This window comes from Schistocerca cancellata, chromosome 3, assembly GCF_023864275.1.
Source record: "Schistocerca cancellata isolate TAMUIC-IGC-003103 chromosome 3, iqSchCanc2.1, whole genome shotgun sequence".
In the NCBI taxonomy this organism is placed as follows: Eukaryota; Metazoa; Arthropoda; class Insecta; order Orthoptera; family Acrididae; genus Schistocerca; species Schistocerca cancellata.
Window position 1 is genome coordinate 330137423 of NC_064628.1, and position 25195 is coordinate 330162617.

The following is a 25195-nucleotide window of genomic DNA, read 5'->3' on the forward strand; positions in this document are numbered from 1 at the left end:
GGAATTACTGACTCACATCTGTACATTTGTTTAAAAAATCGTTATAAATGTCAGCATGTAGTCATATCTACAAATTAATTTGTAATGTGAATATAAAATGACTCATTTCACATCATTACTATTTAGCGTGCAAAATGATCCACGGGATATGAAACGAAATAACCAAAATTTCGGCTTACTCTCCGGCTATCGAAATTTCAAGTAATACAGTTCACCTTGTCAGGAGTTTTAGTACACCTGTTCAAGGTAAATAAGAACGCTACATATTCACTTGATCTGTCCCGGCGGAGAGTTTATGGGCCTTTCTTTGCCGGTGAAGCAACAGTAACTGGTGTTTCTATCTTGATGCGCTAGAACTACGGCTCTTTCCTCAACTCGAAAAATTTTTGGAACCAAATTGCTGAGGGCATCGGTTTCTAGGTTTTTTTTTTGGTCATCAGTCTACTGACTGGTTTGATGCTTCCCGCCACGAATTCCTTTCCTGTGCTAACCTCTTCATCTCAGAATAGCACTTGCAACCTACGTCCTCAATTATTTGCTTGACGTATTCCAATCTCTGTCTTCCTCTACAGTTTTTGCCCTCTACAGCTCCCTCTAGTACCATGGAAGTCATTCCCTCATGTCTTAGCAGATGTCCTATCATCCTATCCCTTCTCCTTATCAGTGTTTTCCACATATTGCTTTCCTCTCCGATTCTGCGTAGAACCTCCTCATTCCTTACCTTATCAGTCCACCTAATTTTCAACATTCGTCTATAGCACCACATCTCAAATGCTTCGATTCTCTTCTGTTCCTGTTTTGCCACAGTCCATGTTTCACTACCATACAATGCTGTACTCCAGACGTACATCCTCAGAAATTTCTTCCTCAAATTAAGGCCGGTATTTGATATTAGTAGACTTCTTTGGCCAGAAATGCCTTTTTTGCCATAGCAAGTCTGCTTTTGATGTCCTCCTTGCTCCGTCCGTCATTCGTTATTTTACTGCCTAGGTAGCAGAATTCCTTAACTTCATTGACTTCGTGACCATCAATCCTGATGTTAAGTTTCTCGCTGTTCTCATTTCTACTACTTCTCATTATCTTCGTCTTTCTCCGATTTACTCTCAAACCACACTGTTTACTCATTAGACTGTTCATTCCGTTCAGCACATCATTTAATTCTTCTTCACTTTCACTCAGGATAGCAATGTCATCAGCGAATCGTATCATTGATATCCTTTTTCACCTTGTATGTTAATTCCACTCCTGAACCTTTCTTTTATTTCCATTATTGCTTCCTCGATGTACAAATTGAAGAGTAGGGGCGAATGGCTACAGCCTTGTGTTACACCCTTCTTAATACGAGCACTTCGTTCTTGATTGTCCACTCTTATTATTCCCTCTAGGTTGTTGTACATACTGTATATGACCCGTCTCTCCCTATAGCTTACCCATACTTTTTTCAGAATCTCGAACAGCTTGCACCATTTTATATTGTCGAACGCTTTTTCCAGGCCGACAAATCCTATTAGCCGTAACGTCAGAATTGCCTCTCTCGTCCCTTTACTTTTCCTAAAGCCAAACTGATCATCACCTAGCGCATTCTCAATTTTCTTTTCCATTCTTCTGTATATTATTCTTGTAAGCAGCTTCGATGCATGAGCTGTTAAGCTGATTGTGCGATAATTCTCGCACTTGCCAGCTCTTGCCGTCTTCAGAACTGTGTGGATGATGCTTTTCCGAAAGTCAGATGGTATATCGCCAGACTCATATATTCTACACACCAACGTGAATAGTCGTTTTGTTGCCACTTCCCCCAATGATTTTAGAAATTCTGATGGAATGTTATCTATCCCTTCTGCCTTATTTGACCGTAAGTCCTCCAAAGCTCTTTTAAATTCCGATTCTAATACTGGATCCCCTATCTCTTCTAATTTCGATTCCTGTTTCTTCTTCTGTCACATCAGACAAATCTTCACCCTCATCGAGGCTTTCAATGTATTCTTTCCACCTATCCAGCTCTCTCCTCTGCATTTAACAGTGGAATTCCCGTTGCACTCTTAATGTTACCACCGTTGCTTTTAATGTCACCAAAGGTTGTTTTGACTTTCCTGTATGCTGAGTCTGTCCTTCCGACAATCATATGTTTTTCGATGTCTTCACATTTTTCCTGCAGCCATTTCGTCTTAGCTTCCCTGCACTTCCTATTTATTTCATTCCTCAGCGACTTGTATTTCTGTATTCCTGATTTTCCCGGAACATGTTTGTACTTCCTCCTTTCATCAATCAACTGAAGTATTTCTTCTGTTACCCATGGTTTCTTCGCAGCTACCTTCTTTGTACCTATGTTTTCCTTCCTAGGTTTACACACTACTTAATCTAACTTACGCTAAGAACACACTCACCCACGTCCGAGGGAGGACTCGAACCTCTGACGGGGGAGCCGCGCGAACTGTGGTAGGACGCCCAAGACCGCGCCGCTATCCCCGAGCGGCTCAACTGGAAGAAGCTGAACTTTTTGTTTGGCAGCAAAATGGCACGCCGTATCACTGGCTAACTCAGAACGCGGTAGGTTAAACGACGCTGTATCCGACTCCTGGGTGACAAGCTTGTTTCACGTGACCTCCATGTTCACCCGATCTGATGCCATGCGATTTTTATCATGTGTATGTGTATGTGCCTCCGTTACCAGCTGATCTACCCTACTTAAGAAACAGGACTGAGGTAGTTATTGCTACATTTAATCTGGACATACTGATCATTGTTTGAGTTGCTCTTTCATTTCATGTATTTTTTTATAAGTGTAAGTCGAAGGTAATAAATGTACAAAATCTTAAAATGCCGGAATTCATTTTGGAACATCTAGTGTAAACGTTCCCCTAGGCACTGGTTTAGACATTTCTCTGTAATTTTCTTTCCTCTACGAATTCTAGTTCAGCAACTTATGCAGGAGAGCTTCTGTGAGATTCGGAAAGTAGCAGACAGTTACTGGCAGTTGCGGGCACTAACATTGCCCGCGAAAGGTAAGGTTGCGAGTCAAATTCGAGTCCGTCAAACAGTTGTTTTAACACAGCTGTTATTTGACACTTTCGGTCGTGTCCCCATGACATTCTGTTTAAGAAACGCCAATGAAACATTACACCCTCACGGAAATTGAGCAATCCAACGCAACGCGCCAGGCGGGTGTGCATTCATTCGTTGAGCACATCACATCGTCGAACTCGCCAACTGCCAAGATTTGCGTAACTAACCGAGAGGACATAATATTAATAGATTAATAAAGAAGCTAACGGGCGCTACTTCGTTGCATTTAATGAACTGAAAGGAGGCCAGGGAATCAGAGGTAGGTACTTACATGTGAATCAGGTTTCCAGATTCATCTTGCGAATTACCCAGTAAAGGAAATGTTATAAGGCAAGCTTGGGGAGAACAGCGTGATGTACAGAAAATAAAACCCCATAACAAAATAGGAAAAGCTTCATAGTCCTGGGTATCACTTCAGCAACGGACAGCGTTCACGTGCAGCGTCACATTTTCAGGAACAGTCGCTGATAGCATACCGGCAGCACGCGATCACCAGTGACGTAGAAGTCAGCTTTTACGGCGCAACAACACGACAACACAGAAGTATAACAAAGCAGCTTCTTTGCGCCCATTTAAATGATTTATTAACTTTTTCTGTGCTGTAAGTACTTCGTTTTTTGAAGTAAATACTCTGATGCGACGTTTTATCAGTGGTTTATGAGCTTTCGAGAAAATGTATGAATTTTCACCATATATAAGTGGGGGTACTGTTTAGCATACGTTATAAGAAGAATAACTTCATTTTTGCGTTACTGCATATTTATAAAGGTGAATTCTAATAAGTCATGGTTGTAAAATACTAACATGAATAATTATACGCCGGCCGAAGTGGCCGAGCTGTTCTAGGCGCTTCAGTCTGGAAACGCGCGACCGCTACGGTCGCAGGTTCGAATCCTGCCTCGGGCATGGATGTGTGTGATGTCCTTAGGTTAGTTAGGTTTAAGTAGTTCTAAGTTCTAGGGGACTGATGACCACAGCAGTTATGTCCCATAGTGCTCAGAGCCATTTGAACCATTTTGAATTATTATACAATGTAGGCTTTCACGGCCGGCGTTGTCTTCAGTTGAAACTTCCGGGCTGAGATGCCGTGGTCGATGTATAAAATTTCCACCTGACGTTTCGTCTCCATCTGCGGGAGACATCTTCTGAGGTCGTCCGGCTACTGCCACTGAGGTTCCAGGTACTCTCACGTTTATAGAGCGCATAGAGGGCACCACCATTCGTCACGTGATGCCGACGGTATGCCTATCTTTGGAAGGCGTCATCATTCTAGATTAAGAGTAATCGATTGTCATTCTGCTGGCGCAACGTCGACATCCATATTTTGTTCAACTTTAAAACTTGCTCTTTTCTATAAAAAATTGTTATGGTGTTTGTGAATTTCTATTGCTTCTTTATAAATGCGCGCATGATAATGGGATGTTCGTACTAGAACGCTTGTCTCATTAAATTTAATTTCGTGATTCCCATCTCGAAAAACATGCTCAGCTACGTCCGATTTTTCGGTTTGTCCTAAGCGACAGTTTCTTTTATGTTCGGCTAAGTGGGTGTTTACACTTCTTTTCGTTGTTCCAATATATACTTGTCCACAACTGCATGGGATTTTGTATACCCCAGGTGTTGCTAGGGGATGTCGGGCGTCTTTCGCAGTTCTTAAGTATTCCTTAATCTTCTTGGTGGCTCTGAAGATTATTTCGATCCCATACTTGGCCAGCACTTTCCCGATACGGTCCGTGACCTTATTAACGAACGGTAGGAAAACTTTTACAGTATGTGACCGTTGTTGCTATGGACTTCTGGTTTCTTTTCTTCTTTGATGGAGGGCTCGATCAATTTCCTTGCTGGTATATCCGTTTTTCATGAAGGCTGACCGTAGGTGATTCAGTTCATCTTGTAAGTAAGCCGGCTCGCAGATTTTGTTGGCTCTGTCCAGCAAGGTTTCCATGACACCTCTTTTTGCCTAGGATGATGGTTAGATTCCTTGTGGACGTATCGATCCGTGTGAGTGTTCTTTCTATATACCTTGTGGCCCAGTGTCCCATCCAATTACTAGATTGGCGCATAAGTTCGTAGCGTTTTTGTTTCGGATGTTGGTATTCCGGTCGCTATCGCTTTATTTCTTGACTGTCAGTTTTTATTTGCAGTTCATTGTTGCTATTTGAGTTTACATATTGTCAGTTTATCATTTCGAAATAGTGAACCTGTAGACTCAAGAAAATGTAGTGCCATCTGGAGAAATCGGAACATTTCTGACATATTCTTTTGTTTGAATCCGTTAGTGGTGTGACAGCAGCGGAGGCAACCAAAAACATTTGCGACGTGTTTTGGGATAATGCCACTTGACAAATCACAGCAAGAAAATGGTGACTCTCAGCTTTCAGGAAGACCTTCAAAGTTTGATGAAGATCGTTTAAACGTACTAATACACAACGATCCACATCAGTCAACCCCAGATCTACGATATTTACGAAGCGGGGCAAAAACTTGATAGTGGCGCCCTCTCCCTACCCTAGACATTTTGAGATCTGATGTCAAAAATTAAAAGAAATTGATTTCTCAAAAATTTGTTCATTTTGTAGCGCACATCTTTCTGAAGAGTTTTGATGTATAAAACATGTGTGATCCATGAAATGTAAGACATGTCATTTGGTCTTAAATGTGCCAAAGTGCAGTGCACACCTCTTAATACAGCATTCTTCTATCGCACGTCACTGTACTTCGCTCTGCGGAATTCAAACGTATGTATTTGTAATGGAAGCCATCAAAACTATATTCAAGACAGTAGAAATAAAATAATCCTGTGGTGTACCTCTCCTCCCAGTCGACCGGTTTGACATCCTATCCCCCTTAAAAAAAGTCACAATTAATACTTGGAGGCATTATTTGTGAGCAAGAAAATAAGAACTCATCAGAAAATTTGCACTGTTTATTGCCTATTAGCTAATAACTTTCTCTTTTGTGGACATAAACTGACATATACGAAACATAAAACCAGTATAGACAAGAGACAAGCAAAACAGCACACATTTCTTCAATCCTTAGGTCCCAGTATTTTTTTCTCTCTAATCTTGCTATAGCTTTACACGGCGTACTCTCCTTTCTGTGAAAGAATTCGTTACCTCATCAAAGTTCATCAAACGGTTCAGTACATGAAAAATCAAAATGTAGCTATCTAATACCAAAAAAGTTATTAATATAAATGGTACCCAAGCTGGTGTGGTTTCTCGATTTGATTGCGTCTATTTTGTCACTGCCTGCTAGATAAAACGAAATAGGTCGTTCTAATATTGCAGCAGTTGTAACACACGTCAAATCAGCGACACTGTTTCAGCACAAATGGTCATTTTTATGTATCTCATTTACATGAATAACACGACAGAATATAATTCACGAACTACCAATTTCAAATGCCTATTAAGCCTACCACAAGTAAAAAGTGCTATGTTAGGAAATAGTTCCACATTTCATTCATACACTCAACTTTCTCAAATATGAGATCGAAAAGTCGTCATATTCTTCCACATAATTTGTGTGATGTCCCAGTTTCTTCTCCTTCCTCGTTCTAGCTAACAATCTTGTCGTCACTGCTTCTGTAACTATTCCTGCCATTGTCAAAACTTATTCTCCTACTAACTTCAGCCGGCCGCTGTGGTCTAGCGGTTCTAGGCCGTTCAGTCCGGAACCGCACTGCTGCTACGGTCGCAGGTTCGAATCCTGCCTCGGGCATGGATGTATGTGATGTCCTTAGGTTAGTTAGGGTTAAACAGTTCTATGTCTAGGGGACTGATGACCTCAGATGTTAAGTCCCATAGTGCTTAGAGCCATTTGAACCATTTTTGATTAACTTCACTAACCCTACCAGAATCTCCGGTTAAGTTATTCCTCGTTTATTCTCCGGTTAAATGTTTTTACGCGTTCGTACAACGCGTTTTCTGCGCTATTCCGAGAACAGAACTTAAGCGCCTGCTAACCGGGGACTGTACAACTGGCCTTTATTAGAGTACTGTCCTGGCAAAAATTTTCTGTCAAAACTTCATTTTCTTGGATACACCAAGAAGACAATATGTAATATGTTTTGCATGTCATTCCTGTTCGTCTTTTATTCCCCCCTGGTAGGTCTGAATCTATGGATTTTGCTAATAACTATAACAACGCTGATCATTCGCAGACCCAATCAGCCACATAAACAAATAGCGATTGGCATTCACCCTTTAGTGTTTATTCGGCTCAGCTCGTATAGCCCCGTCCCCTTTCGTCTGCAGAAAAGTTCTTTATTCCCCTGGCAGAGATATCACGTACACTATGCACGTATTCAAAAATAAACTTATGATTAGTTCAGAAATCAGCTTAGAATGTGTTCAAAAATGTTCAAAAACCAGCTGGGATGCATTTCAAGATCATATGAATAATCGGTAGACCAACATGCGCTCGGGTAGATACCCCTGTTTGCCTCCCCTCCAGCCCCTCCCCCCCCCCCCCCCCCCCCCGGATCCGGTCTTGACGTCAGCGTGATCAAGAACTGGCAGATGTGATGAAATGTGATCATTCCACCATCTTGCGACATTTGCATCCAACGGGGAAGGTTCAAAAATGGGTTTGTGGGTACGGCATGCTCTAAGCCAAAATCATAAATTTCGGCAGATGGCCACATTCAGATCCCTGCTGGATCATCATCAACTGGCTCGTGAACAACACTGACCACTCCTATTTTGCACGCTCTGCGCGTCCACAAAAGATAATGTAATGCATCTGGTGGAACAGAAATGGTGTGGTGTACTACGAATTGCTTCCCTGAGGTGTAACCACCACTTCTGACATTTATTATCAACAACTGAGACGTCTTGCAGACGCAATCCAAGAACAACGACAAGGAAGTCTGCCTGAAGTGAAGCTACTCCACGAGAATATCTGCATACAGTTTGCTACACTGACAGAAACACTGTCCAAGAGTTGGGTTGGCAAGTCACCTCATTAACTTGATCTTGTGTCCTCAGATTTTCACCTTTTACTGTCTCTATCGAACAGCCTTAAAGGAACTTCTTTTCCAGATGAAAATGAGCCTCTAGCTCGACGAGTTCTTCGCTTCAGAACGACTTGATTTCTTCTGTCACGTAATCGAAAAGTTACTCCAGCGTTGGCAGACTGTTGTAAACAGTGAAGAATATATTTTTTGTTTATTGATGGCTAAAATTTCTCTTATGTGTGTCTGTTGTTTTTATTAAACATACGTAAAAAGTCTTAGAAGCTATGCGCCAACCTAATATTTACAGAAGAAACGAAAAACTAGTAGAAGCTGATTTCAGGGAGAAGTCAGATTGGGCTTCAGTGAAATTTAGTATCTAGCGAAGCTACGACTTATCCTAGAAGACAGATTGGAAAAGCAGAGCCACTTTTTAGCTTTAGAATGAAATATACTTCCTTAAATTGTGAAGAAATCAGGGACAAGGTGAAGTGTGCAAAAGGTTATCTTCAACTTGTACAGAAATCAGAATGCAGTAATAAGAGACGAAAGCGTGAAATGGAGGCCGTAGTTGAGAGAATTGTAATCACTAACCTACGTTATTTAATCCACACGTTAAACCAGCAGTGAAAATCAGTGAGAAATTCGAATGAACAATTAAAATATATCTTTTAGATATGCCGTGAGCTATATGGAAGGTTAGTTGAACGAAATAAGAGTAGATAGTGCCTTGAGAACATGTTATAAACTGTAAATCAAGGGAGGTAAAACGAGGAAAATGGAATTCAGTTAATGGGATGCCGAGACATTTAGACCAGGAAACGGGACACTAAAAGTATTATACGATTTTCGGGTGCAAAATAACTGAAAATGGTAACATTTGTATAAGTTTAACTGTTAGGAAGCCTTTTCTGAAATTATTTGCTTAGAATGTAGCCTCATATGAAAGTAAAAAGTGGAAACGCCAAAAAAGAAACACTGCAGGGAAGAAGAGAACACAAGATCTTAAAATGTGGTGCTACAGAAGAATGCTGAAGAAATGGACATACTCTATAACAAATGAAGAGGTAGTGAATCGAACGAGAGAAAAATAAACGTATGGCACAACTTGACTAAAATAAGGAATCAGATGATACTAGACATCGTGAGGAGTCTAGGGGTAGGGGTAAGTGTGAGAGTAAAAACTCTTGAGGGAGACCAAGAAGTGAGTGCAGGAAGCACGTTAAAGGGATGGAGGTTGGTACAGTTGTGCAGGAGGCTCGTACAGGTTGGTCCAGCCTGAAGAACTGCATCAGGCCAGACTTCGGACTGAAGACCACAACAACAGCAACATGACGCGAATTTTTTCCGATGTTTCGATAAGTATGTTTGTGTTATTTTGTTATAGGTCCCGGATGGCACTGACAACACATCGTGAGAACGCAGTCCTGTACATATGCGTATCTCGCAACAACTTCGTATGCGATTTCTAATCACTGTCCTCCATCCTCTCCTAACTGCTGATGAGACTTGAAACTATGTTCTGAGCTGAAGACGAGGATACTTTGGGCGTCATGATGTTCCAGTTTGCCCGTTTGCCCGTACTGAAAGTGAATAGATATGCTATTGTTAATTTCTGTGTCGAACGTGTGTGAATCATATACGCACATACACATCAACAATTGTGATTTAGTTCTAACTGGCAGTGACATTTACGGTACTTGAGAAAGAGGAAGACATTCATAAACAGTTTTATTCAGATATTTTGGTTTTTGTTAATTTAGCGTATGGTAGCTATGGTAGGTCACGTAGAATTATTATAAATTATGGTTCAAATGGCTCTGAGCACTATGGGACTTAACTTCTGTGGACATCAGTCCCCTAGAACTTAGAACTAATTAAACCTAACTAACCTAAGGACATCACACACATCCATGCCCGAGGCAGGATTCGAACCTGCGACCGTAGCAGTCCCGCGGTTCCGGACTGCGCGCCTAGAACCACTAGACCACCGCGGCCGGCATTATAAATTATCTTACACGCATAAAGCGATAGTAAACACATAGACTTCAGATATCTTGTATATATATGGTAAACTTGTTTATAATATTAATTTTAATTTCGCAATCCAATCAGCAGCATCTGGGGTCAGTGTCAGGAAGTATTTTGCATTGCTTGGGTATGATATTGAAGTATACTCCTGCACGATATGCGGGATGGTATCGGGTGTCATACCACAACTGCAAAAAGGGCCGAGAGCTTATTCGCATTTGAAAAATAAGTCTCGTGATTGCATTAAAACAAGCGTTCAGTGCATAGTGCTGTGGAATGTCGAAAAAACCACAAATTGGCGATCATAAGAAGAAGGACAACACCAAAAATGCAACAGGAGTGTAATATGTAAGAAATTGTCCACGCAACCTGCCACTGATGATGCCTTGCAGAAAATAAAGGCGAAACGCGTATGGCACTAAAATTGTATTTTACTCAGTTGCTGTCAGACGGTCTATAAATAAAAATTATCAATATACCGTAATAAGTCCTTGCAGACTCTGGTGTTTGTATGCAGCCTATCACCTGTCTTCCACTTGTGGAAATCGAGGGCTGCTGGGTTAGTTTAAATGTTTAAGTCGGTTTGGACTTCTGGTGATGCTTGCTGGATCTACAGTTCCAGCAGCAGTTATTATTGTTAATTGTCTAGATTTTAGCGTGTCATATGTAGCACTGGGGATAAAGTCATGAACTGGAAGCTCAAGGTTGTTCAGTGTCTTGTCATTCTCGTGTAACATGGCCTGCTGGGTTTTGAGTTAAGATGTATGGGTATAGTTTAGAGTTTCTTAGCAGCTGGACGTATTCCACGCTCCTTCAGCGCTGTCGAAGCTTCTCTACTGGAGTGTTAGAAAACAAGAGTTTTTGTAGTCTACAGCAATTTTTCTATACAAGCCAGACCTATAATTTGGAGCAGTTCTTTCCCACGATCATTGCTGCCACTTCCAACAAACCCTTCATACAGATTTTTTTCTTATGATTCTAAAAAATCTGATATGTAGCAAAAAATAGTCAATAGATGTTAATGGAACTCCTTTATTTTCATAACACGTTCCGGGCATAACCCGCTTTTGGATTACCTGCTAAATTAATAAAATATGTTTATAGTACAAATGTGAACCCATGGAAAAGATTTGAAATCCAAAATTCATTTTTTTTTACTTTTTTACAGAAATATGTACCGCAATGCTTTATAATTAAAATGGTGCGATAAAGTCTTTTTACTTTTAAGACCATGAAATTACTACATTCATATAAAGAAAGAAATAATGATACGGCATTTAGGCAGCTAACAGACCAATTTAGCGCCCTTCAACACCACAAAGGTAATCTCGCTTATGCTACATGGCGTGTAAGTGTGAATAATGAAAATATCATCAGCATACCTGGGGTAAAGAAGACTTCTTTTATAAACGTCTTTGTAGGCACCAATTACTTATTTGCGTAATTATGATGAAGTTCCGGCATTAACGCAACCTTTTACCCGCATGCATGAAAAAACCCAATTTACGCTAGATTTTTGAAATGAGGGTTTGTTAAATTTCGTACTTCTGCATGTACGAAGGGTGGGCGCAAAGCTGAATATTGACATTTGTAGTAAGCCAACCACTACCGATTTACATAATTACTGCGGCTGACTCCTGTTATCCAGTCATCAGCACATAAACCTGCGTATTTTTCTTCAGTATTCTCTCGGGTGGCGAAATTAAGACTGGACAATTACACAGTTAACAAAGAAATTAATACGATAGTACAGGTTGTTTTAGCTAACGACTCTGCAGAAAAACAATTTGAGATTTGGGTAAAATGATTTTTAATAAAGTAGAAAACCGTTCAACTTCACTTAAAGACAAGGTCCACCACATATCCAGGTCTTATTTTGGCCCCTGGTGCGACAAAATTGCCAATTCGTACAGAAGGACTAAAGTGCAGCTTGGATCCCATTCAAAGAAAAAACTTGAACTATTTCTGTTCTATAGTTTGGATGAAAAATTAGGTAAATTCAGTAAGGCAGGCGCCTATAAAATTAGATGCAGTTCCTGAGACGATGTTTACATAGGCCAAATGGGAAGGGATTTTAAAACAAGATTCATCGAGCAGAATTGTGCTCTTGGCTGTTGATGGACAATGACCACCAGTTACCTCCTACTGAGATAAGTTCCAATATTCTATACCTTGAACCAAAAGTAAGGAATTTGAAGATCTTAGAAGACCTTGGGTTTATGCTCGTATTCGTACTAATCCACATTCTGTAATCAATGAACAAGTAACAAGTAACACTTAACCGTTTTTCCACATTTTACCTGCTGGATTAATTTATCTTTTGCAATTTTCGCTAGTACAAATATACTATCTTCCGTTTTATTTGTGACGTACACATAGAGTCAAATAAAATGAGTTACTCTGTAACTACGATTAATTGCTTAGGTTTAATCTTTTTATATTTTGTTTTATTACTTGTCTTAAATACATTTTATTTTGGGTATATAATGGCATGAAAAAAAAAACAATATTTTAAATTTTAATATTAAAGTTTATGCACATTTTGTAAAACAAATCTTGTTAAAAAGTAATGGCTCACTACAAAATTATTAGCAATGGTCGCATGCCTCACTCACTACTTTCAGTTACAATCTTCACACAGAACCTCATTACCTTTATTCCAGCCATGTATGCTTACTTCTGTATATACTGGGGACATACTTTTTAGCTGCCGACACAATGGCACCAATAAGCAAGTTGCTGTGAAATTTAAAACTCTTACACCATAGAATGTTCCATAAAATTTCGGGCGAACTGCCGGATGTCTCGAACTTGCTGCCACGATATTTCGGCGGGTCTGTTAACAGCCGCGAGCGCCCTCCGTGGCAAAAGGTCGATCGCCTTCCCACGGTAAATAGCAGAATGAACGGTTAGATGGACCTGAAAGAAATCTATGCAGCATTAAACAGGAAATCAAAGTGCCGGTTGAAAAGAGGCTCACACAGTCCTAGTTCAACTGATTCATCGGTAATGGAATTCCAAAAGTGTGAAATATCAATGTTCAAATGTGTGTGAATTCCTAAGGGACCAAACTGCTGAAGTCAACGGTCCTCAGACTTACACGCTACTTAAACTAACTTATGCTAAGAACACCATACACACATACACACACACCCTTGCCCGAGGGAGGACTCGAACCTCCGGCGGGAGTGCCCGCGCAATTCGTGACATGGCGCCTCAAACCACACGGTCTGTGAAAAATGAACTACCGTTATTCCAGAAACGAGATTTTCACTCTGCGGCGGAGTGTGCGCTGGTATGGAACTTCCTGGCAGATTAAAACTGTGTGCCGGATCGAGACTCGCACTCGGGACCTTTGCCTTTCACGGGCAAGTGCTCTACCAACTGAGCTACCCAAGCACGACTCACGCCGCGCCCTCACGGCTTTACTTCTGCCAGTACCTCGTCTCCTACCCTCCAAACTTTACAGAAGCTCTCCTCCGAAACTTGCAGAACTCGCACTCCTGAAAGAAAGGATATAGCGGAGACATGGCTTAGCCACGGCCTGGGGGATGTTTCCAGAATGAGATTTTCACTCTGCAGCGGAGTGTGCGCTGATATGAAACTTCCTGGCAGATTAAAACTGCGTGCCGGACCGAGACTCGAACTCGGGACCTTTGCCTTTCGCCTTTCCCGAGTTCGAGTCTCAGTCGAGCACACAGTTTTAATCTGCCAGGAAGTTTCACTACCGTTATTGTTTCATAGTTTTTCATAGAATGATTAGTAAATAGACAGCGATCTAAGATAGCTGATTTGCTGGCACTGAGGAGGGGGATATGTCACCCGTGTGTTCCACGATGCGCTCCTGAAGAGTGCAACTCGTTTGCTCTACACAGGTTGGCCAGATACAGCGTGAAAAGCTTGCAAGGGTGCAGCAGGGTAGGCAGCGCTGAGAAATACTTGTTAAGAAAAAATTCGATACGTTGCGTCCGAGTCAGTTAGCATTGCTGTCATCTACTGCTGCTACAGTCGCAGGTTCGAATCCTGCCTCGGGCATGGATGTGTGTGATGTCCTTAGGTTAGTTAGGTTTAAGTAGTTCTAAGTTCTAGGGGACTGATGACCTCAGATGTTAAGTCCCATAGTGCTCAGAGCCATTTGAACCATTTGAACCATGGAAATGCAAGTAATCAGAGACGAACTACAAACTCAACTGGACAAAGAAATGCTGGTGAGCCACAACATTATGGCCACTGCCCACACTGAGATTGAATGTCGCCCGTTGCAAAATCGGCGACGTGACGCTGTAAGGGAAGTATATAAGCTGAATACAGAGTAATGGGGGATCATTCTAGCGATGACCCTACTGTCTGGAAACGGTGGAATGCACTGACCTAAGCGATTCGGACAAAGGGCAGATTATTGTACCCTGGCGCTTGGGAACAACCGTATCCGAAATGGTGAAGCTGTTAGACTGGCGTCGTTCTGCTGTTGTGAGCATCTATGGAAAATTGGTTGAAGGATGTGAAGTCCCGAGTAGGCGGTAAGATGTTGGACGTCCACGCCTCATCACAAAACATGGAAGTCTGATGCTTGCATGACCTGCAAAACTGCGATAGACAGGTATCTGTGGCAGATCTGACGACAAAGTACGATGCTGGTGCAGGTACAAGTGTTTCGGACACACCGTTAGGTGCAAATTGTGAAAATTGGGTCTCGACAGCAGACGCCTTCTACATGTTCACGCTAATATTGATCCAACAATCACGTTATAGATGACCTGGAATCGTCAGTACTGGAGCATGGATCAATCGAAGCGGGGCGCCTGGTCGGGGGAGCTACGTTTCTTGCTACAACAGGCCGATGCGCAAGTCCGGATATGTCGTCATTCAGACGAGAGATTGCTCGAAACAGGTACCACGTCATGGACGCAGGCCGTTGGGGGCGGTGTTCCGCTGTGTGGGAAAATTGCCTTGGCTGCCATGGGGCCTGTGGTGGTTATCGAAAACAGTATAACACCTGTAGATTGTGTGAACATTATTGCGGACCAACTGCATCCGTTCTTGCTTGATGTCATACCTGACGGCGATGACATCCTCGAAAGTGATAACTATACGTGTTCCAAAGCCAGAATATTGCTACAGTGGTTTGAGGAACATAATAGTAAAGACTCGCCGATGCATTGACTATGAAATTCGCCTGATGTTTATCCGATGGAACACGTCTGGGGTGCTATCCAGAGTCAGTTCCGAGACCACAAACCAGCGGCCCTTAATTTACGCTAACTGCGTGAGATGTACGCAGAAGTCTAGCGCCACATGGCTCTAAAAACCTACCAACCGCTTCTAAAATTCATGCGTCTCAGATTCACTACTGTATTGCATTCCAGCGGACACCTGCGAGAATTACTGCACAATCAGCTCAACAGCTCATGCATTCACGTGGCTGACAAGAACAATATACAGAAGAATGGAACAGAAAACTGGGGACCTGTTAGATGACGATGTTTGGCTTTAGGAATGGTCTGACGTGGCGATTGATAATGGAAAGAAGACTGAAGGAAAATCGAGACACTTTCATGGGATTCGTCGACATGGAATAAGCATTCGACGGTGGAGAAAGGTGCAAGATGTTAGAAATTCCGAGAAAAACAGCAGTAAACTATAGATAAAGACGGGTAATACACAATATTTACAAGAGCCAAGAGGGAACATTAAGACTAGAAGACCAAGAAGGCAAGGCTCGAATTAAAAGGAGTGTGGGACAAGTAGTAGTGTTTTGCCCCTACTGATCAATCTACACATCGAAGAAGCAATGAAGGAAATAAAAAAATAAGAGTAGGATTAAAATTGAGGGTGAAATAACATCAGTGATAAGACTTGCTGATGACATTGCTATAATCACTGCAAGTGAAAGAGAATAACAGGATCTGTTGAACGGAATGAATACTGTAAAGAGCGCAGAATATGGATTGATGGTAAATCGAAGAAAGAAGAAAGTAATGAGAAGTATCAGAAATCAGAACAGCCAGAAACTTAATATCAGAATTGGAGATCACGAAGTAGGCGACGTTAAACAGTTCTACTACGTAGACAGATTTATGACGGACTAAAAAGACAGACTGGCACTGGCAGAAAGGGTCTTCCTGGCCAGGAGGAGTCTATCAAGCATAGGCCTTAATTTGAAGAAGGAATTTCTGAGAAAGCACATTTGGAGCACAGCATTGTATGGTAGTGAAACATGGACTGTGGGAAAACAGGAACAGAAGAGAACCGAAGTATGTGTGATGATACAGAAGAATATTGAAAATTATATGCATTGACAAGATTAAGAATGAGAAGGCTCTCCGCAAAATCGGCGAGGGAAGGAATACCTCGAAAAAACTGTCAATATGAAGGGACAGCGTGACGGGTATCTGTTACGATACCAGGGAATTACTTACGTGGTACTGAAGAATCGATAGAGGGTAAAAACTGTAGAGCAACTCAGAGATCCAGGAAATATTTGAGGACCTCAGATGCAATTGCTACTCTAAGATGGTTGGCACAGGAAAGGAATTCATGGTGGGCCGCATCGAACCAGTTAGTAGACTGATCACTGACGACTAATTATTTGTCCGCCGCTCGTGGTCTCGCGGTAGCGTTCTCGCTTCCCGAGCACGGGGTCCCAGGTTCGATTCCCTGCGGGGTCAGGGATTTTCACCTGCCTCGAGATGACTGGGTGTTTGTGTTGTCCTCATCATTTCATCATCATCCAGGAAAGTGGCGAAATTGGACTGAGCAAAGATTGGGTAATTGTACGGGCGCTGATAACCACGCAGTTGAGCCCCCCACAAACCAAACATCATCATCACACTGACGACTAAAAAAGAAAAGGAAAAGTTAATTGAGTTCCAAAGGTGGATCAAGACGCTATTATTAAACAGATAATCCAAATATTTTTGCTCATCATTTTGTGTGGATTTCATTTCTCAGTCGTTCAGCTATTTTTCAATAAGAAATGGCTACATTTTTTAAAAAAATATTGGCTTTTGGGACGTGCCCACACAGCCGTCTCCACAGTTTAACGTCAGTTTTGACGATACGAACGTAAGGACAACGCAAGACCCAGTACCCGAGTGGAGAAAATCTCCGACGCGGTTGGGAATCAAACCCGGGCCCCTCCGGTTAGCAATCCGCCACACTGACCGCGCAGCTACCGAGAACGCCGGCATTTTGATTAAGTGACAGGAGTAAAAGGAGAAGAAAAAAATTTAAATCACGACAGCTGGTCTGGAATTCCTTAATAAGCACCACGGAACATCCTTGAGTACGTTAAATAGTGCCTATGACTGCAGGTAATTCGTTTGTGATATTACGGATTTTATTTACTTGTTGTCTTCCATTCCCCTGCCGAAGGGAGCTAGCATCAACTAAGTACCTGTTCTACCGCCTTACCGTCATCAGTGCAAAAAGGCGAAAGTCAGCCACTTTTGAGTGGCAACACAGTCTTCATAAACCTGAATAAAGACATCGTTCCATCAGGCTGCATTTTATAACTGTGCTTTATTAAGTACTACTTATTTCGAGAGCAGCTAATTCTTGCGTTCATCTAAAGCAGATCTGTTGCAGATGCTATTGAGAATGAGTCACGCTCGAAATTATTAGTGTTTAATAATAACCTATTTATACAGTGCAGCTTGTTGTAACGGTGTCTATCGTAAGTGAAGAAAATAATAACATTAGATTGAAAGACACAGGTTTCGTTAATTAAAACAAGGGACATTAATGTTCCCATGAATGATTGCGTTGGTATTGGAGATGGCGTCGTTATGCTGCTGAGCTAAACTGTGAGTTTACTCGAGGTTTTCGTGGGGGAGGCTTTGTGACGAACTATTGGTCGAAAAATTGATTGAAACGTGATTATGAAAAGGATATTGGAAGTCGAATGTAGGAGAGAAGGTGATGAACCTATGTGAGCTGGAAAAGCGCAATGTGAGGCAAACAATATCTGGTTGTGCTTGCTTTGGAATTGTGCGCAGTTAGATGTAACAATGACATCAAGGGAAGGGGAGTTCTGGAAATTTGTGGTGGTGTGGTGGCATTCACACGAAAAGCAGAAAGGGCAGCTGGTGTGTTGGTGGCTATTTTAGATGACAGTTCTTCTGGTTTGACACGGTCCGCCACGATTTCCTCTGTTATACTATTCTGTCCATCTCACAGTAGCAGTTACACAAATGTCCTCTAATACGTGTTGCATGTTGTTGTTGTTGTTGTTCTGGTCTTCAGTCCTGAGACTGGTTTGATGCAGCTCTCCATGCTACTCTATCCTGTGCAAGCTTCTTCATCTCCCTGTACCTACTGCAACCTACATCCTTCTGAAACTGCTTAGTGTATTCATTTCTTGGTCTCCCTCTACGATTTTTACCCTCCACGCTGCCCTCCAATACTAAATTGGTGATCCCTTGATGCCTCAGAACATGTCCCACCAACCTTTCCCTTCTTCTAGTCAAGTTGAGCCACAAACTCCTCTTCTCCCCAATTCTTATCAGTACTTCCTCATTAGTTATGTGATCTACCCATCTAATCTTCTGCATTCTTCTGTAGCACCACATTTCGACAGCTTCTATTCTCTCTTGTCCAAACTATTTATCGTCCATGTTTCACTTCCATACACGGCTACACTACGTGTTGCATGTCTTCTGATATATCTCCTTCCCTTTCAATTTTTGCATTTACGGCTCCTTCTAGTAAGTGGAAGTTTGTACGTGTTGTCTAAACGCATGTCTTATCATCCTGTCCATTCTTGTAGTCAGTGCTTTCCTGAATACTAATTTCTTGTCGATTCTCCAAAGAACCTTTCCATTTATTATTTTATCAATTAACTAAATTTTAAGGCACACTCTCTAACACCCCATTTCAAACGTTTCGGCTCTCTTCTTTTCCGGTTTGCCCAGGGTGCAAATTCACTTTCACATTACGCTGTATTTTAAACATACATCCTTAGAAATTTATTGTTGAAACCTAAGACCTATGTTTGATTACAGTACACTTCTTTTAGCGAGGGACATCCTCTTCCCTGTGCCTGTCTGCTTCTTATAACCTACCTGCTTCGTGTATCACGCACTGTTTCCTATCCATGATAGCAGAACTATTCCGCCTTCTTGTATGTGATCTTGTCGCTACTGTGATTAGAGCCCCCTTTCATTCTTTACGTTTCCTACGTCATTCTCTGTGCATATTGTTTGCTCTGAAGGCTGTTGCTTCAGTTCAACAAGTCTTGCTTTCTTCCTCGCTTACACAAAGAAGAGCAATATTATTAGTGAATCTTAACAATTATATCTTTAAAGTCCTGCTACCACTATCAAGCGTACAGTCAACCTGCGCCTCTGGTGCCTCTACCTTTCCAAAATGGGAACTCCGCATCTAACAGATGCTCAATAGTGTTTTCTAGGTGTGGCTGAAGCTCCATAGATACTGCACACTAACTTCAATCATCGTTTGGGTGCGTCTTCCCCCAATGATTTCAAGAATTCTGACAGAATGTTATCTACCCTTTCTCTCTTGTTAGATCTTTGGTTTTCTAAAGCTCTACTTAACTGTCCCCCGTGTTCTCGAAGTCGATGCAAGAGATTCTTCTATCACGTTATCAGACAGCCTCTCCCTCCCCATGGTAGAGGCGCTGAAGGAGCTTTTCTCACCTATTCAGTTCCATTTCTGCGTTCAACAGCAGAATACTTCTGTACGCTCATGCTGGCGCCTTCGACTTCAGATTTTTCGATGATTATTTTGGCGTTTCCGCATGTTGAATGTAACCTTCCGGCGACCATTTCTTTCTTAATTTCCTCACATTCTTGCTTCACCAATCTTTCTTGATTTCTGAAAAGCGTTAGACCCAGTACAGCATCTACGCTTCCTGTGAAAAGTACAATCATACACGGTATCAAGAAAAATTTTCGACCGGATTGAGGATTTTTTGATAGAGATGACGTAGTATGTTACCTTGGATGGGGAACTAACTTCGGGTGTGTCCCAGGGAAGTCTGTTAGAACCCTTGCTGTTCATGTTGTATATTAATCATCTAACAGACATTATTAAGAGTAACCTCAGACTTTTTGCAGATAATGCACTTATCTGTAATGAAGAAATATCTGGAAGAATTTGCGTAAATATTCAGTCAGATCCAGAAAAGATTTCAAACTGATGCAAAGATTGGTAACTTGCTTCAAATGTTCAGAAATATAAAATTTTCAAGTTCACGAAAAGAAAAAAAAGTAGTATCCTATGCCTATGATAGAAATGAGTCACAGCTGCAGTAGGTCAACTCATACAACTATGGGGGTACAACGCTTTGTAGCGATATGAAGTGAAATGATCACTTACACTTAGTTCTGGGTAAAGCGGGTGGTAGACTTCGGTTTATTGGTTGAATACTGGGAAGATGTAGTCAGCTTACAAAGGAACTACTTACAACTTACTCGTGCGACCCATTCTTTACTACTGGCCATTAAAATTGCTACACCTAGGAAAAATGCAGATGATAAACGGGTATTCATTGGACAATTATATTATGCTAGAACTGACATGTGATTACATTTTCACGCAATTTGGGTGCATAGATCCTGAGAAATCAGTACCCAGAACAACCACCTCTGGCCGTAATAACGGCCTTGATACGCCTGGGCATTGAGTCACACAGAGCTTGGATGGCGTGTACATGTACAACTGCCCTTGCAGCTTCAACACGATACCACAGTACATCAACAGTAGTGACTGGCGTATTGTGACGAGCCAGTTGCTCGGCCACCATTGACCAGACGTTTTCAGTTGGTGAGAGATCTGGAGAATGTGCTGGCCAGGGCAACAGTACAGGACCTGCAACATGCGGTCGTGCATTATCCTGCTGAAATGTAGGGTTTCTGAGGGATCCAATGAAGGGTAGAGCCACGGGTCGTAACACATCTGAAATGTAACGTCCACTGTTCAAAGTGCCGTCAATGCGAACAAGAGGTGACCGAGACATGCAACCAATGGCACCCCATACCATCACGCCGGGTGAGACGGCAATATGGCGATGACGAATACACGCTTCCAATGTGCGTTCAACGCGATGTCGCCAAACACGGATGCGACCATCATGATGCTGTAAACAGAATCTGGATTCATCCGAAAAAATGACGTTTTGCCATTCGTGTACCCAGGTTAATCGTTGAGTACACCATCGCAGGTGCTCCTGTCTGTGATGCAGCGTCAAGGGTAACCGCAGCCATGGTCTCCGAGCTGATAGTCCATGCTGCTGCAAGGGTCGTCGAACTGTTCGTGCAGATGGTTGTTGTCTTGCAAATGTCCCCTTCTGTTGACTCAGGGATCGAGACGGGGCTGCACGATCCGTTACAGCCATGCGGACAAGATGCCTGTCATCTCGACTGCTAGTCAGGCGAGGCCGTTGGGATCCAGCACGGCGTTCCGTATTACCCTCCTGAACCCACAGATTCCATATCTTGCTAACAGTCATTGGATCTCGACCAACACGAGCAGCAATGTCGCGATACGATAAACCGCAATCGCGATAGGCTACAATCCGACCTTTATCAAAGTCGGAAACGTGATGGTACGCATTTCTCCTCCTTACACGAGGCATCACAACAACGTTTCACCAGGCAACGCTGGTCAACTGCTGTTTGTATATGAGAAACCGGTTGGAAACTTTCCTGATGTCAGCACGTTGTAGGTGTCGCCACCGGCTCCAACCTATTGTGAATGCTTTGAAAAGCTAATCATTTGCATATCACAGCATCCTCTTCCCATCAGTTAAATTTCGCGTCTGTAGCACGTCATCTTCGTGGTGTAGCAATTTTAATGGCCAATAGTGTAAGAACTACTACCACTAGAAAATATCGGAAAAATAAACAGTGTCCGGTAGTGTAGAATACCGCTCAAGTGTATGAGACTTGTACCAAGTATGACTAACAGGGTATATTGAACGTTTGCAGAGAAGGGCAGGACGAATGGTCACATGCCTGTCTGACCCGACGGCAGTGTCACTGTTATACTGAAGAAACTGGACTGGCACACGCTTGGAGAGACGTGAACTGTCACGAAAAAGCCTACTAAACAAAGTTTAAAGAACCGCCTTTAAATGATGACTCTAGGAATATACTATAGCCCCCTACGTGTCGCTCGCATAGGGATCGTGAGGACAAGATTAGATTCATTATTAAACGCACAGAGGTATTCAATCAAACACATTTCCCTCACTCCAGAAGTGATCGGAAAGGGAAGAGACCCTAGTAAGTGTACGTTGGTACGTACCCTCCGCTGTGCACTTCACAGTGGTTTGCAGAGTATAGACGTAGATGTAGGCTTTGCTGAAACGCTCTTACCAACTGAGTTATCATGCCGGCCGGGGTGGCCGAGCGGTTGTAGGCGCTACAGTCTGGAACCGCGCGACCGCTACGGTCGCAGCTTCGAATCCTGCCTAGGGCATGGATGTGTGTGCTGTCCTTAGGTTAGTTAGGTTTAAGTAGTTCTAAGTTCTAGGGCACTGATGACCTCAGGTGTTAAGTCCCATAGTGCTCAGAGCCAGTTATCATGGCACGTGTCACGATCTGGAACACCCCCTCTACACCTCCCCTCCCCATTCACACAAAACAAATCACAGCATTTATTCCAGTACCCCTCTCCTACTTTCCAAACTTCATAGAAGTTCTCCCACTTACTTTGCGTGAGTAGCACTGGTCCTGGGTTCGAGCTTTAATCTGGCAGGCAGTTTCATAAACGCGCACAAACCATTACAAAACGAAAAGTTCTTGGAAATAATTCTGTATGGTGTGTGTTACTCTTTTCCCGCCATCTCATTTCTTCCTGGAGTCACAGTCCCGCTCATGTATGCAGAACAAGTGCTTTGATTTTCAGTGTTGGTACAACTGATGGTTTGAGAGCATGTCGTGAGTCGTGCCAGGATGGCTCTTTTGGTAAGAGCACTGCCCGCCAAATGCAAGGCTATGGGTTGGTGTCGGGTCCGGCACACAACTTTACAAGTGACGGAGTTTCAAAACAGCGCCCACTCTGCAGCAGAGCGAAAAACCTCTTCTGGGAGCCAGTAAGAACTCACGAATGGTTCTAAATGACGTTGTTTCGGATGGCTAGGTGTCAGCCGGTATAGTTTCTCGGAGTGGGCGGCTCTCACGGGCGCGAGGCAGGGAGTGGACGGCCCGCCGCGGCGCTGGCGGCGTCTTTGGCGGTCGCGACGCCTGGGAATGCGCGCCGACCTTGCTCGCTGCCGGACTGTCTGGCTGCGCAGACGCGCGCCGGCCTTCGCGCGCCTGCAAGGTCACCGGCCCCTCCGCCGCTGCCCAGGCGCGCAATCGCATCCCATCCTCCCGTGTCCCCAGGACCTCGCCCTGTGCTCTACCGGCCATTTGTCAGGTGTGTGACTCCTGCGCTACGTTCTCGACACGCAGTTCTTCCACCCGATTCTTCGGGGGGAGCCTAACTTCGCACATCAGCTGTTCAGCTCAGTCTCTGAAAACTTCACAAGCTACGTATTAGCAGTAATAAAACGAAGGATGCTCAATAAAGACTCGCACTGACTGAATAGCGTGCAGTGAGTAGGGGAGCCATCTATCGCCGTCTGGGAGAACTACATGCTGCGGAGCGTAGTCATGAGGTTTTACTTAAGGGGGGTAGGACGTCAAACGGGCCGACTTGGAGCGGGAGAGGCATCACAGGACATTTTAATTTGCACTGTCTATACTTTTACAAATAAATTCATAAAACTTTGTCAGCACGACCAGGAAGGATTCAGGATTCACACTCATTGCAGTGGAAGTTCGGAAACATAACAAAATAATTTTCGTTTTTACGTGCGAAATTTCTGTATTTTGTCACTTACTAATGGCTGCATTTGTTGCTATAGGTACACTTTTCTTCATAAGTTAGAGAGATTCTTCCATGAATTTTGCACAGCATACATACCATACTTACAGGTGTATGAAACTCGAGAATTTATTTAATTTATGAAAAAAACGAACCAGCTGTTATATTTTAAACTTCATGTTTAGGAAAAACACAGGTTTTATAGTTAATTACATCAATTTTTACCACAGTTTTTAATAGATTCGGAAAATTCTAGAGTTTCATACACCTTTAAGTATGGTTTGTATGGTGTGCAAAATTCATCGAAGAATCTCTCTTACTTATGAAGAAAATTGTACCTATAGCAACAAATGCTGCAATTAGTAAGTGAAAAAAATGATGAAATTTCACATGTAAAAAAAAAAAATTACTTCGTTATGTTTTCGAACTTCCACTGCTATGAGTGTGAATTCTGAATCCTTCCTGGTCATGCTGACAAAGTTTTATGAATTTATTTGTAAAAGTATAGACAGTGCAAATTAAAATGTCCTGTGGTGCTTCTCCTGCTCCAAGTTGACCCGTTTGACATCCTACCCCCCTTAACATCTGAGCACTCTGAGACCTAACATCTGAGGTCATCAGGCCCATAGAACTTAGAACTACTTAAATCTAACTAACCTAAGGACATCACACACATCTATGCCCGAGGCAGGATTCGAACCTGCGACCGTAGCGGTCGCGCGGTTCCAGACTGTAGCGCCTAGAATAGCTCGGCCACTCAGGTGATCTTGCAGATCATGCATTTCGAAAACCCCTGGAGATAACACTTTCGGGGAAGGTTGCGTTAAGCGGCTCTTTCACTGGGCGAGTGATATGAGGTGTTGCCCCATCTCGCGTGAAAATAGTTGTTTCTACAGAGTTGTGCTCTTCCTAAACGGGAATCACGTGCTGTACAAGGAACTTTCGATAACTTGCAGACGTTATGGTACACTTGACAGTCCCTCTGGGTGTATTCTCTTCAAAGAACAACGGACCAAGAATAAAGGTGCTTGTGGATCTACGCCAGACAGTCACATACGGCGAGTGGAATGGCGTTTCGTGCACAACACGCCTTTTAACAGCACACCAAATTCGGCAGTTGTGTTTATTCACTGCACCCTGTATGTAAAATGTGCCTTGTCGTTCCAGAGAATATTGCCCGGCCGCATGTCATCAACTTCACTGCGGGACAGAAACCGAAGAGCAAATTCAGAACATTGCTGCGGGTCTTGAGGTTTCAGTTGTTGCACCGTCTGGATATTGTACAGGTTCCAGCGTAAAATAGATCGC